Source organism: Lissotriton helveticus, chromosome 4_2 (assembly GCF_964261635.1).
Source record: "Lissotriton helveticus chromosome 4_2, aLisHel1.1, whole genome shotgun sequence".
Taxonomy (NCBI): Eukaryota; Metazoa; Chordata; class Amphibia; order Caudata; family Salamandridae; genus Lissotriton; species Lissotriton helveticus.
In genome coordinates, this window is record NC_136064.1 from 144,104,922 (window position 1) to 144,120,334 (window position 15,413).

Sequence of the window (15,413 nt, forward strand, 5' to 3'; positions counted from 1 at the left end):
CCCCCTGGGTGGAAGGCCTCCAGTGAATGACCCAGGGGGCACCCTGCCCCCTGTAGATACCTTCGCCCAGTGGCAGGCACCTTGAGGTGCCTGCTAAGGGGTAGAGGGATGAATTGCACCTTAGCTCTTTACGTTGAGAGCATGCATTCCGGTCATATTGCATGCTCCCATTGTAAAGAATAGGAGTGTGACCGATCAGTGTTTGGTTGCATCCTTATTGCTGGTTTAATACTGCCAACAGGAGGTTGGTCGGTCCCAGTTCCAGATCGATGTTAACGGACGCAGGTCCGCCGGACAACGGAATTGGCCACTTACTGTGTTGTGTTTTATGTGCTCGATCATCAGCAGCTCCTAACATCTAAGCATAACACTGTCACACAGCTGCATCTTCAGTACAGTAGTTTTATCATATAAACTGTGTACTGTACCCTTGGGGACAGAGAGGAGAATTCCGGCAGACATGACTGTTCAGGAATGACACCCAATCAAATGATGGATGGAATGCTAAATAAATCATACATTCACCCCTAGTCAAGAGATCTGGGTTAAATCCATTGTTCATTTGCTCACCATGCCATCCCAGTTTAGACGCAGCCATATGCAAATCAGTCTTGACCCTGTGCCTCATGGGAACAGTCCAGACCGAACTGCCAAGCGAGGTCCACCCCTTACCGGAAACAAGCATCCTGGGACTAGTTTAGGGTATTACCCTTCATCAGCCAGGCTAGCTTGAATCTAGTGGTGCAGTAAGTAAGGGACCACGTCTCGGCATACCCATCCCACTTAGGGTGAAAAGTGCTACGCAAACAAATGATGGATGTGTGATGTATTCCTATAGGTTCTGAATCGATCCCCCTATTCCTGACCCTATTCTGGTTAGCAAACTAACAAGTTAACTAGTAATCAGCCCATGAGGCAGAAAATCCCCATGATGCAGATACCGTTATCTGACGCAGTCACACTACGGCACAGGAACGTGTTATCTGATTAGGTCATAACGCTTGCGATCTAATTAGACAAGCAATATTCCTCCAGCCCCTGATAAGGCATACGGAGTTCTCATAACAAATCAAACCTATGACAACCTGGGCAAAACCCTGCGGCCATTGTTTTGATTTCACCGAGAACTTCAGCAAAAGAATGTGCTAACGAGCAAGTCGTATGACATCCTTATTGACGTATCTATGTCCATCCTTACGTCAATCTCGGCACCTTAAAGGTATAAATATTACCGATCTTGCCCTATGCAAAGACACGCGTGGTGACGAGACGGAGCAGCCATACTTGCCGAAGCCCAGAAGCAGAGCAGACCCCGCTGGCAGCAGCCCCGCCTTTCTGACGCGCTGAGAAGCTGCTTTCTCCTGCCGAGAAACCAAGCACCGGCGCTTCCAGGTAGCCCTCGCAGGCAGCCTGGAATATCGAGACCAGAGAAAGAGATACCATTCCTCATTCATCCTAACTTCCAGGTACAGAGCTGAATAACCCCTCGCAGAGAATTCTTAAGTTAGTCACTTGGCAAAAACAACCTTAACTTAAACTGTAACTTTCTATTCCCGCCCACGTATTAGGCTTAGGTCAGGTACACGGGGTAGGCGTATCTAGAAACACCAGTTGAGTACGTTTAGTCAAATGTATATGTGTATGTAATATATTTGATTCATTTTAAACATCATATGGCTTAGAAACCATATCAATGTTTTTACAGTATTATTTTATACTTCTGCTTTTAATGTATGCACTTTACTTAACTATAAGTATTGCAATAATATCGATCCATTTCTCTTGTATGAGAAAAGAGACTGATCAATAAATACCACCTTTTTATTGACTACGCCCGTCTCTTCCTTTTCTCTACAATCTGATGAGACTAAGAATGCACGTACTGACTGAGTAAAATAAATTGCCTTTTGTTCACACGACTCTCGAGATTTACTCTTGATTAGGGGAGAGCAAAGTTGTCATGTTCTATGGTTGTCAGAAACTAAATCCCTTCTTGTCTAATCAGGGAAGTTAAATCCTACCTGAACATTCGAGAAAGTTTCTAGTGAACTCTGAGCTAAGCTGGCAAACCCAAAACCCAAAACTTTAAGTCTAATATTGACAGTAGTAGACCTAGTTAACGTCTGGTCTAGGCCTTTACTATTGTAGGTATTATTCCAATGCGCAGAGCCTATTGGGATGATAGGAGCTACACTACATGGCGCCCAACGTGTTTGGAAAGGGCGATACAACTAACGTAAGACATTTAGAGTAACTCTGTCGTGCTTTCTCACTCAGACCCCTTTTCCCATTATACTCCAAAGACGTCTGGAGTGGGTGAAAGGTTATATCCGCCAGACCTCGCAGGAGGGAACTCCTATGTATGGTTCTTGGTATAGTCAACGTTGAAGGATACACTGTTCCAAAATATTGTGCATCTAATCTTTGTTTCCATAAGAAACCTGATCTGCAAACAAACAAAATAACCTTTTGGACAGTAAAATGTCAGACAATGAGGATGAAAGAGAGGCAGTTAGAATAGCAACTGAACTTGCAGCAGCTGATGCTACCATGCAGGCAGCAGACGAGGATATAATACTCATCCCGGTCATCAAAAGGAGATCTATAACTCTAAAACTTATAGAAAATGGACTGACACCTAGAGGTGGCACAGTCATATTCGTAATTGAGGCACACGAATATCGGCAGACAGAGGTATACTATTCATGGATACATTTTCCAGCAGCAAATGCTGTAACAAAGTACTTCCACTATTACAAAATAGAGGAACCTCCTAATGAGTACACTCCTTTCGAGGAGGTGGAAGTACCACTCAAATTTCAAGAGCACCTGCTCTTATTTGATGGCGCCCTAAAACATAATAATCACATCACCAGGCTCGGTCCTTTAGGTAGACCAGGAGCAACGTGGCCGGTCCTAGCCGGATACACACCACATCCAGACATCGATAGAATGCCTGCAGCAGAGCTGTTAATACAGCTAAAACAATTAATAAAAATTCATAGACAATTAGTTCAGTATGTGATGCGGACTTCAACAATTCAGCCAGCGATTAAACTTCCACAGCTGACCCCTCACCAGGGGAACACAAATAAAATTACACCACAGAACATCCAATCCTGCCTAGGTAAAGTACCGGCTAAACGGGAACAAATACCATTCTGGTTGGCGCAGAAAATCACCCAAATAGAGGCGGTGTTTCCAGACACCACCCCGCTAGAAAAGCACAGGATTCTGACTATCTGTCTCCCAATGGGAATCGCACCACACATTGAGGACTGTGACACTTGGGGTACAGTCTTTGCTTCCATCTACACAAAAACGCACGGTGTTCCATCCATTTTGGTAATACCAGATGTGCTAAAACAAATTCAAGACGAATATCGTCCAGAACCCGCTTTAACTCTTGGTATGAAATTACTGAAAGACTTCAAGCAGGTCTCGGCTATATTATTAGCTAACATAAAGGGAGAAGCAGCAAACGTGACGATCCGCCAGAGGTTAAAAGAGACAGATATAGCAGACCAACCAGCTGAAATTGCCAGAATCATAGAAAAATCCTATGAGGAACTAGGTAGAGATAGTTTAGGTGGAATACCAGTAAAACCGCAACTGACGGAAAGTCCTGAAAAAATATTTTTTAATAATAATTCACCAAAAAAGAACTGGGATGGAAACAAACAATCCAATCCTAAGGAAAAGAAATTCCAGTCCAGAGGAAGGTCTCCTAGGCAAAGAGAAAAATCTCCGAACCAAAGACACAGGTCACCCCATAGTGAACCCTCTGGGAAAAGATATAACCTTAGAAATAGGGATAATATAAAAAAGCCTGATAGATATCAAGACATTGATACACGTCCCTCTCAATCTTTTCAGACTTCCTCGCAGAAATCGGAAAGAAGAGGACGATCAGAACAAAGAGAAGAGCACGCCAAGTCCAAAGACAAGGAACCTGCTCAGCTAAAAAAGAAATTACAATTTCCAAAAAAGAAGGTAGCCAGTATCAAGGTAGTTAACAATGCCGAGAATACTGAGGACACAACTGAAAAACGGAGAATGGGCTCAGACAATGCTAGACAGCGCAGCAGAAGTGAGCATAGTTCGCAAAGTCCTTATGAATCATCTGGTGACAGTGGACACGAATGAATATCTTCAAGTGGAAACTGCAGACACCAGAGTTAGCAAACCTCACAAAATATACAAAATAACATTGCGTATAGAGGGAGATAAGACTAGGAAAATAAGGGGACTATTTTGGGATAATCTCTCCGAGGGCTATGACATCCTTCTAGCTGAAAAAGACTGGCCTCCAGAGTTTGTTAGGGAGTGCCCTCATGGCGAAGAAATAATTATGCCTGCCTTCTCAAATCATATCCCAATTCATAAAAAATATACACTTGCTAGAAAGTGGGCAGTAGCTCTTGCTCCTGCGTTATATAAAAATCACGTAGGATGGGATGAGGACTCCCCTCCTCACAAAATCTAGTTAAAATCACAGCCTACTGCACAAAGGCAGTACCCAATTAGGCAAGAAGCTAAAAAACAGGTAAATGAAATACTAGATCAGCTAGAATACCAGGGGGTGATTGAAACTTGCACCTCACAAATGAACAACCCTTTGTTTCCGGTCTCCAAACCAGACAATTCATATCGTCTAGTTTTGGATTACCGACACCTTAACACATGTTGCAAAACTTTTGCAGTGCAAAACTCGCATAGTGCTGCACTAATGAATAACATAGTGCGCAAAAAATACAAAACAACATTAGACATTTCTAATGGATTCTTTTGTCAAAACATAGCACCAGAGAGCAGATATTTAACTGCATTCTCAATAAATGGCACTCAAAAACAATTCTGTCGGTTAGCCCAGGGGTACAAGAACAGCCCGGGAGTATTCTCAGCGAGAGTAACAGAGTTACTACAAACATATGATGACGAAGCATTATCTTATGTCGATGACATATACTTAACAGATGATGACTTGGATACTCACTTGAAGAGAGTGAACACCATAATACTTGGGTTCGCAGCAGAGGGTTGCAAATTCAACTTTAAAAAATCCAGAATTGCCCATCTGACAGTCCTGTTCTTAGGATATGAATTATCAAGTGAAGGCAAAAGCCTGGCTGACAATTTCCTAGAGAAATGTGCCGTAATCCAAGCACCTAGAACACTAAAAAACCTACAGTCAATTCTAGGCTTCCTAAATTTCGGAAGGACATACATTGCAAATTACGCAGAAAGGGTCAAACCCCTTTATGATCTAATAAAACCAGATTTTAAAAGATGCAATTGGACTCAAATACACACAGAAATTTTGAGATCCTTACAAACAGACATGCTAATTAAAACAAAATCAGAAACACGTGATAACACACGCAATCTTGTAATTCGAGTCATCCCAGGGAGATGCGGATTCACATACCTGACCTCTAATGAGGGAGAAAAGGTACCAATTGCATTCAAATCACACTTGTACACAGAAACTGAACAGAAATTCAGTAATACAGAAAAAATTGTTCATGCAGTTCAAACCGCAATAGCTAGAGAAAAAGACAAAGCTGACGGTAGACATATCACAGTCAGAACAGCAGAATCAGCCTTTGAGGCACTAACAACACAGTGTAATTTACCAACAATAACATTGAACCCGGAATGGATACAATGGGTGAATTCAATCACAACGGACAAAGTATACTACTACTTTGATCCAGAGCTAGAAGAATTAAAAGATCTAGAATATGAAAAAACATTCCCTCTGCCAATCGACATTCTGCCTTTACGACACTACGCCTGTGTAATTTATACAGACGGACATGCTCAACCCCCCGTTTGGGGAGAACAAGCATACAACCCCACATGTGGGATTACAAAAGAAGTGTGGCGCGGAGGTAAATTAAGACCTCTATTAACAAAGACACACTCAGTAGAAACTAATCCAGAAAAACAAACTGAAATATTAGCTTTGAAAATGGCGCTAGATAATGCGGATCGCGAATTCCCGACACTTATAGTGTCAGATTCATATTACTGCGTCAAATCATATAACAGCGATTTGCAGACATGGATTCAAAACGGTTACAAAGATGACACAGATGCACCAATAAAGCAGAAACTGCTCTGGGAACAAATAGCTCTTTTACAAAAAGAACTACCAAAGACTCACGTGACACACTCACTGAGTCACCAGCGTGATGGCGTTCACGTTGCAGGGAATTCATTGGCTGAGACAGCCACAGCGGCAGCCACTAAATCGGCTCCCGTAGTTCGAAAAAAGCGTACATTAAAATACATTGACGGTGAAACAGTGCTGGCGGTGAAAACGTCATTAAAAGGCGACTGCTCAGCGTTACCGATCAACTATCCACTCAATTACACATACATAATCGATGCAAACTCCGTCCCTTTTGCTCGAATCCCTGGAGTGGGGGATAGAGTGATTCCAAACATGGACAGGAGAAACTTGTTAATCGCAGACGCACATATGGGCGAGGGTCTCAGACACCTCAAACTAAAAGATTCTCTGGAAGAATTACAATCACGGTACTGTTGGCCAGGCATGAGCCTGCATCACACCATGTTTGTAAAAAACTGCCCAAACTGCAACAGAGATCGCAGTGGAGAGAGAAACAGTTTAATACCTCGTCGGTTTACTCCAGAAAAAATCAAGAGTAAAAAGGAAGGCTTGCGATTAACATATACAGGCTAGTTTCCACTTATAATGTAGATCACCAGCACTCGGCTGACGTCTGGACTGTTATACAAAGATTTGCGAGTCTAAATGGCATATACGCTAAGAGCATGCTACGTTTGACCATTGTCTTCACTCTAGCCCTCCAGCCTGAGGGGAAACATGACCAAATGAGCATAGCCCAGCGGGAATCTTCTCACTTCCTTCCTGAGGGTACGGGATGGTGTAAAGAAAAAACCAAGGCATAAAGCAATCTATTACGGAAAGGATATTAGGTTCGGGAGCTGGGTGCGTCAAACATCTAATAAGTGTCCAACGTAGTCTAAATAACTTGCCAAGAAATTCTCTGAAGGGATTCAGTGCGTACGAATTATTATTTGGAACTAGGATGATGATCTCTGACATTGATAGTTAGACTTCAGTGGTGAAAGAAAAAAGCTTTGATATCAAAGACCGTTTGGCTATTTTGCAGGACTTAAACAAAACAAGAAAAGACCTGAGCAACATAAAGTTGAAACAACAGCCAACAACCACTGAAGAACCACCAACTGTCCCAGCAACACCTGTCTGGATTCCAAAAGTCGGGGATCTAGTCAGGGAGAAGATCGCGGTAAAGAAGGAATTTGGGCTTTCTTACAGAAAAGCAGTTACTGTCTTGTCTGTCAACGGGACAAGATCAGTTGTACTACCGCCACTTGCTGGTAAAAAGGAGAACCGAGTTGTATCCATCGACCTGGTAAAACCACAATCATGTGGCCGATAACAAACAGTAGGCCAAGTGGACTCCCAATAAGTAGCAGAACACCAAGGTTTGCTACCAGTACAGAGGTCCTATCGAAGAGGCTCATCACATTCGAAACGCCTACAGAAGAACAACAAGGACTATGCAACAATGCAATAGAACTCAGACCTCTGAAAACCCAAATAAAAACATTTAGCAGAGACACACCAATTTATAGTGAAGTACCAAGTGAACATGCAAGAAACAGAAATCCTGAAGCAATTGGAACAATTGACAGAACTGCATCCGGCTACTTCATAAACTTCGATGATTCCTCTGAAGGCTTCAGTGAATCAAAGACACAGCCATCATCAAAAACCTTTAAAGATAAAGCTAAAGAACTTTTGAAACAACTGAAAGAAACATATCTGATTTCCCCATGGATTGAATTTTGGGTGGGTTTTGGTGCATTTATCCTCATACTTTGGCTCATCATGGTACTTACTTTGGGACGCTTCATTGAGGGAAAATATGCTAAAATGGACACAGCAAGTCAGAAAATCAACTTGATCCTCAAACCACACACATCTTCACACGTCGAGAAAAGAGAACTTTCTTCAGCCAACTTCACAGCCAATCCTATACCGGGTGGGGTAGCATGGGACAACACTGACTACGAAATTTATGGTCCAGTCGAGATCCTGAAATATCCACACCAAATTAAGATCTCCTTGAGTGACTTTGTAAAACCAAACTCATTTGCTGATGATTGGGACTTCGAAAGCATTAATAATATGATGTCTGACTTAGTAATGTCTGCTAAATTTACCAAACATGATTATTTGCAGGGTTCTACAAATTATGATAGTATGTACTGTTATAACCACTATGGTAACCATTTTCTACATAAATCTGCACAACCTAGAAATGTTTTAAATTATAATCAATGGGAACATTGTGCAACACCTCCAAAAGGGAGCTCAAGAACCGTTTACGACAAATATTCATATTTTTCAGGTTTTAACACAAGTAATGCTGAAACATTTTATTTTAAATTGTTAAATAAGACAGGGATGAAGACCATGATAACAAACACAAAATTGATATATTCAGATTCCTTTTTTGAACAAATGAATACTTTTGGATTTGATTATTGGGACAAAAATGTTGAATTGAAAAGTGTTTGGGGTACAAAAGATTGGCAAGTACAGGGTATAGAAGCTTTGTTTAGAGCCTGCATGATCCCAGAACAAATGATATTTTTAAATGACACTGTTCAACAAACCACCTGTCTTGGCCTAGCCAAAATCAAAGATTTAAATAAACCGTCTATTCCAAAGCCAACAATGTTTAGCAATAGCTCTGATACAGATGAAGAGATAGACGTAAACCATATATTAAACCAAAACAGAACACATCCTGATTGGAAACAATGGTTGATCTGGCCCACAGATACTAATAACTGTCAAGACAGATTCCTGAACAAAACACAGGGGTTCAAAATGACCAGGCCAGACCCTAGATATCCCCAAAGACATCACCCAGGGATAATAACAACCTACAGTGTGGGCAAATTATGCCTTCAATGGCTACAAACTTCCACACTGGCAGAAATTAAGCAACACCTAACTTTACTTACTGATGGTGCTGACTTCCGTGATTTCATTATGGGACCACGCAAACAGCGTCAAAAACGTTTCATAGCAGCCTCTGTATATGCAGCATACAATGAGGCCTGGAAGGTTACTCAAATTGAGACAGCAGAGAGAATACGGGAAATTGACCGTATTAATTTGGAAAAATCACTTTCTGTAGTGGACAATGGGTTAATGACTCTGTCCTCCAGAATTTTTTCTTTGGACAGCATTGTGTCTTCAGCAATCGACATATTATCGCAGGACTTACTGTTGCTACAACACGGTCAGTCCCAATTGCGTTCTATTGTACAGCTTGGCTGGACGTTACAAAATCTGCGTTCAGGCTATGTGCCTTGGCGTTTAATCAACACAACGTCACTATTCCAAATCTTTAACCTTACTGATAGACAAATCAGTATGGCACAAAAGGGTGCTGATTATACAATCTTGAGCATTGAAAAACTCGAAAGATTACCAGTGACAATGTCAGAACGACCTGTCAGTGAATGGATAATACATGGGATAATAAATATTCCAATCTCAACCTTCAGGTTTCAATATTGCCAAAAATATATACAGGCTGGCATGTACAAGAAATTGGGAAAGGGGTACATTAAAACAACATGGAACCTGCCCTATTCACATGCATGTGTCAGTAATAAAGGACAGAAAGTGTTTCTTAGTGGCAACAATTGTGCGATGTCACTAAGTGGCACACTTCTGTGTAACGGAATTAGTTTGCATGGAGCCTGTGAAGGGAATTCATACAACCTTTCATGTCACCAGCAAGGCGCACCTGCAACAGAATTAGAACCATTCTTTCAAAGACTCTATAATGGGAGTTACATTCTAATTGTGGATCGCAGATGTTGTAGTCTTATGCCCGGGACTCCTTATCTCGTAACTACGACTGCGAAGGTCAAGTGCTGTGGACGCTCATTGTTCCCCAGCTCCTTTCCAGACAGGGAGGCAAGGGCATGGCCCAATTTGAAAATTACTTCTATTCGAATAGATACTTTAAGCAGAAGGAAAACAGTGCTTCTTCAGACGCCTACAAGGCTCACGTCATCAAAAGAAACGTATGATCTACAAGTCGCAAGGACGACTGCAGAGATACATTCATTGTTATCAACTAATTCCCCCATACATTTCGCAGAAATCCTGAATGAAATCTTAAATATTTCTGATACCAATGGGGTCTCAAAGGTATTTAAGACAGTATTTTCGATGGCATTAACACCATTCAAAGCCATACTGGGTATTTTTCCAGATTTCGTCCATTCGATTTTTGGCGGACTTCCCCTGATCCTGGGACTAATTGCAGGAATCCTATTCTTAGTCCTTATTTTTCGTTATGGCAACCCATGTCACAGACAAAACTCTTGCGACAAGGGAAGAAACAATCCTAGCCATTGGATACCGGGACCGGATATCAAAAATCCTGGGACTCTCCCGGCTTAGAGACCTGAACATGACTTGGTTTCTATCATTTCGACCAATGTGGCAAAGATGTGTTTTACCTGTATTAAGGTGTCTGCTATGCGGAGAAGAATGCGTGTTAGACACCTGTCTGACGCTACAAACGGATGCGCCAATGGATGCAGAAACATTGTTGAGCCTGATCAAGGTTCATGCTTTGTGCTGCCCTCAAAGGCTACCAATCCTGATGACGGCATTCGTGGAAGCTTCACCACTACGATTGATGGGTAGTGAAGTTCAAGATGAAAGCAGCATCGATCAGGTACGACCTTCTGTCAGCAATGCGAATCAGAATGTCAATGGAGACAATCATGCGCACGAATGCATGATTACACCTATTTCCGAGTTAGTGGAACTTTCCCAGGAAGCTGTTGACAGCTTTTTCGAAAGCCTAAATGATATGATGTTCTCGCCGGAACAGAAATAGAGACTTTTGAGCAAGCTCGCACACGGCGTTCCCTGAATTCGGCCTTCAACTTTAAAAATGAAGTCACATGAACAATTTTCCCTCCAGTTCACGGACAGCAAGTTTTTCAGCAGCCCCAAAATATTTTTGCATATTTTTCGGGACACTATCTTCTGCTTAAAGTAAGAACTATTCTTAAAGAACTAAAATTTCTAATTATAGATAGCTTATAGACATTAGCTGCCCGCTGGTATGTTCATAAATATTTTATTCTGAGATGGAATGGTCTCGAACTTTTTTTCTGTATTGAGAGACATTTCATGTGTAATTTCTCATATACCAAATAAGCAATAATGTATACAAATGCGTGATTACTTTAGCATTATTCCATAGCTTGAGTGCATACAATACATATGACTGCAATTTTTCCGTATATTTGAAAATTTCAAAATGCATTTATGTATTTGGGGTGGTAAGGTATACACTATACTCTATAGTATGTTGTACTATGTTATACTATGCATAGATTAGGTAATATGACCATAGTTAGCGTGGAGTGGGTGTGATGTATTCCTATAGGTTCTGAATCGATCCCCCTATTCCTGACCCTATTCTGGTTAGCAAACTAACAAGTTAACTAGTAATCAGCCCATGAGGCAGAAAATCCCCATGATGCAGATACCGTTATCTGACGCAGTCACACTACGGCACAGGAACGTGTTATCTGATTAGGTCATAACGCTTGCGATCTAATTAGACAAGCGATATTCCTCCAGCCCCTGATAAGGCATACGGAGTTCTCATAACAAATCAAACCTATGACAACCTGGGCAAAACCCTGCGGCCATTGTTTTGATTTCACCGAGAACTTCAGCAAAAGAATGTGCTAACGAGCAAGTCGTATGACATCCTTATTGACGTATCTATGTCCATCCTTACGTCAATCTCGGCACCTTAAAGGTATAAATATTACCGATCTTGCCCTATGCAAAGACACGCGTGGTGACGAGACGGAGCAGCCATACTTGCCCAAGCCCAGAAGCAGAGCAGACCCCGCTGGCAGCAGCCCCGCCTTTCTGACGCGCTGAGAACGAGAAGCTGCTTTCTCCTGCCGAGAAACCAAGCACCGGCGCTTCCGGGTAGCCCTCGCAGGCAGCCTGGAATATCGAGACCAGAGAAAGAGATACCATTCCTCATTCATCCTAACTTCCAGGTACAGAACTGAATAACCCCTCGCAGAGAATTCTTAAGTTAGTCACTTGGCAAAAACAACCTTAACTTAAACTGTAACTTTCTATTCCCGCCCACGTATTAGGCTTAGGTCAGGTACACGGGGTAGGCGTATCTAGAAACACCAGTTGAGTACGTTTAGTCAAATGTATATGTGTATGTAATATATTTTATTCATTTTAAACATCATATGGCTTAGAAACCATATCAATGTTTTTACAGTATTATTTTATACTTCTGCTTTTAATGTATGCACTTTACTTAACTATAAGTATTGCAATAATATCGATCCATTTCTCTTGTATGAGAAAAGAGACTGATCAATAAATACCACCTTTTTATTGACTACGCCCGTCTCTTCCTTTTCTCTACAATCTGATGAGACTAAGAATGCACGTACTGACTGAGTAAAATAAATTGCCTTTTGTTCACACGACTCTCGAGATTTACTCTTGATTAGGGGAGAGCAAAGTTGTCATGTTCTATGGTTGTCAGAAACTAAATCCCTTCTTGTCTAATCAGGGAAGTTAAATCCTACCTGAACATTCGAGAAAGTTTCTAGTGAACTCTGAGCTAAGCTGGCAAACCCAAAACTTTAAGTCTAATATCGACAGTAGTAGACCTAGTTAACGTCTGGTCTAGGCCTTTACTATTGTAGGTATTATTCCAATGCGCAGAGCCTATTGGGATGATAGGAGCTACACTACAGATGGAATGCTGAATAAATCATACATTCACTCCCAGTCAAGAGATCTGGGTTAAATCCATTGTTCCTTTGAAACCAGTCCTAGGATGCTTGTTTCCAGTCCAGGGAGAACCTGGCCTGGCATTTCAGGCTGGACTGTTCCCAGTGGGCCCAGGATCAAGACTGATTTGCATATGGCTGCGTCCAAACTGGAATTGCATGGTGAGCAAAAAAACAATGGATTTAGGCCCAGCCTCTCCCCGCAATCATAAACAAATATTCCCTGTTGTCTAGTGGGCATTCCTGCTGCATGATCGCACGATCGTGTAGCAGGAATGCTTAAAAAGGGCATCAGGGGAAAGGAAAACCCTTTCCTTTTCCCCGATGCCTCTTTTGTTTAAATACCCCACTCACTGCACATATCACATTTATTTGTGTTCTTTCTTGTCTTGTACACCCATTCAATTTCACACTCACACTCACTAATTCACAATGACCAAAAATACGCAGCCACATTTTTCAGATGAGGCATTGTCAGTGCTTGTGGATGAAATACTCAGAGTTAAGACACAGATTTTTAGGACCCAAGTCCAGCAAACTTTCTCCACCCAGAAAAACCTAATGAGGGACAGGATATTCAACGAAGTGAATGCAGTAGCCAGCACCCTGTGCACATTGGAGTATATCAGACAGAGGTGGTACGATGTCAAGATGAGGGTCAAGGTCATAGCCAACACCGGGTTGCCCAACAGACTGGCGGTAGTCCTTCCGTGCTACCCATACCCTTTAGTGCCTGGGAGGAAAAGGTGCATGCAATCCTGCCGTGGGAGAGCTTGTTTGAAATACCTAAAGGAATAAAGTCTGGTAAGTGACCACCGAACATCATCCACACGTCATCCATGACACCTTACCACACAGTGGAGAGATATGGTGCAGCGGCCAGGGCAGCTGACTTTGGACTTCGGACTTCGGACTCTTCACGGTTTGATCCCTGGCTCCGGCGGCAGATCAGCTCAGCACTGTGTGACTCTAGGCAAACGCTCACTTAATTTCCACGACGGCCCTCAGCGCATTCAGACCCGTAAGGGTGAGTTGTTTATGCTTTAAAAATAACAGATTTATAACACATAACTGCAATGGTCCACATTTTGTAATTGTGATGTTTCGAAATGAAGTGGTAGCCAAAGTTTTGTAGATGTGTAACTCATGCTCACAACCTGTATACCTGCACTGAACATCAGAAATGTCCCAAGCAATCCCATTTACAAATGTCTCCATGTAGACAGTTAGTGTATACCCAATAACTCAATTATGCCACCAACAAAAACATCTGTCAACATCCCATCAAAATAGCCCTTAACTAGAGTAGGTAGATACCACGTATGTAAGGCCCAGTATGTAATGCCAACCACTTTATCAAAAAAAAGGACTACACCTACCATCATCCAATTGCACCCTACCTAAGAACAACAGCCTGCAGTGTCAGCCATCTCTCCTCGCAACGTCCCCTCATCAGCAGGAAGAAATAGGTCTAGGTGGGCTGGGGGTGATTCACCATTACATCGCAACTTTTACAACGGGAGGCTTTTACAACGGAACTTTTACAACGCAGGATCCATTACATCGGATGCCATTACAACGCATGGCATTACATCGCAGATGCTATTACAACGCATGGCATTACATCGTAAGTATAGGTAAATATTTAATTTTTTAAAATTTTATTAATATTAATTATAATTAAATATATTTATTTATGTTTTTTAATATTATTAATTCATTATTTATTATATTAATTAAAGTAATTTTTAAAATAAGTACAGGTGTACAGGGGTGTTTTTAGGTTTCAGGGTAGGGTTTGGGTTTTGGGATACAGGGGTGTTTTTAGGTTTCAGGGTAGGGTTTGGGTTTTGGGGTACAGGGGTGTTTTTAGGTTTCAGGGTAGGGTTTGGGTTTTGGGGTACAGGGGTGTTTTTAGGTTTCAGGGTAGGGTTTGGGTTTTGGGATACAGGGGTGTTTTTAGGTTTCAGGGTAGGGTTTGGGTTTTGGGGTACAGGGGTGTTTTTAGGTTTCAGGGTAGGGTTTGGGTTTTGGGATACAGGGGTGTTTTTAGGTTTCAGGGTAGGGTTTGGGTTTTGGGATACAGGGGTGTTTTTAGGTTTCAGGGTAGGGTTTGGGTTTTGGGGTACAGGGGTGTTTTTAGGTTTCAGGGTAGGGTTTGGGTTTTGGGGTACAGGGGTGTTTTTAGGTTTCAGGGTAGGGTTTGGGTTTTGGGGTACAGGGGTGTTTTTAGGTTTCAGGGTTGGGTTTGTGCTTAGGGCTAATTACATTATATTTACCATTTATAAATTAATTAAAATATATTTATTAAATACAATTAATTATATTATATTAATTACATTTTTTAATTAATTTAATTAAATTAAATATTTTTTTTAATTAATTTAATTTAATTACAATTTTAAAAATATTTAAATTAAATTAATTTCATTATATTAGATCTAAATCTATTAAATTAAATTAATTACTATTTTAAAATGTATTTTATTTAAATTAAATAA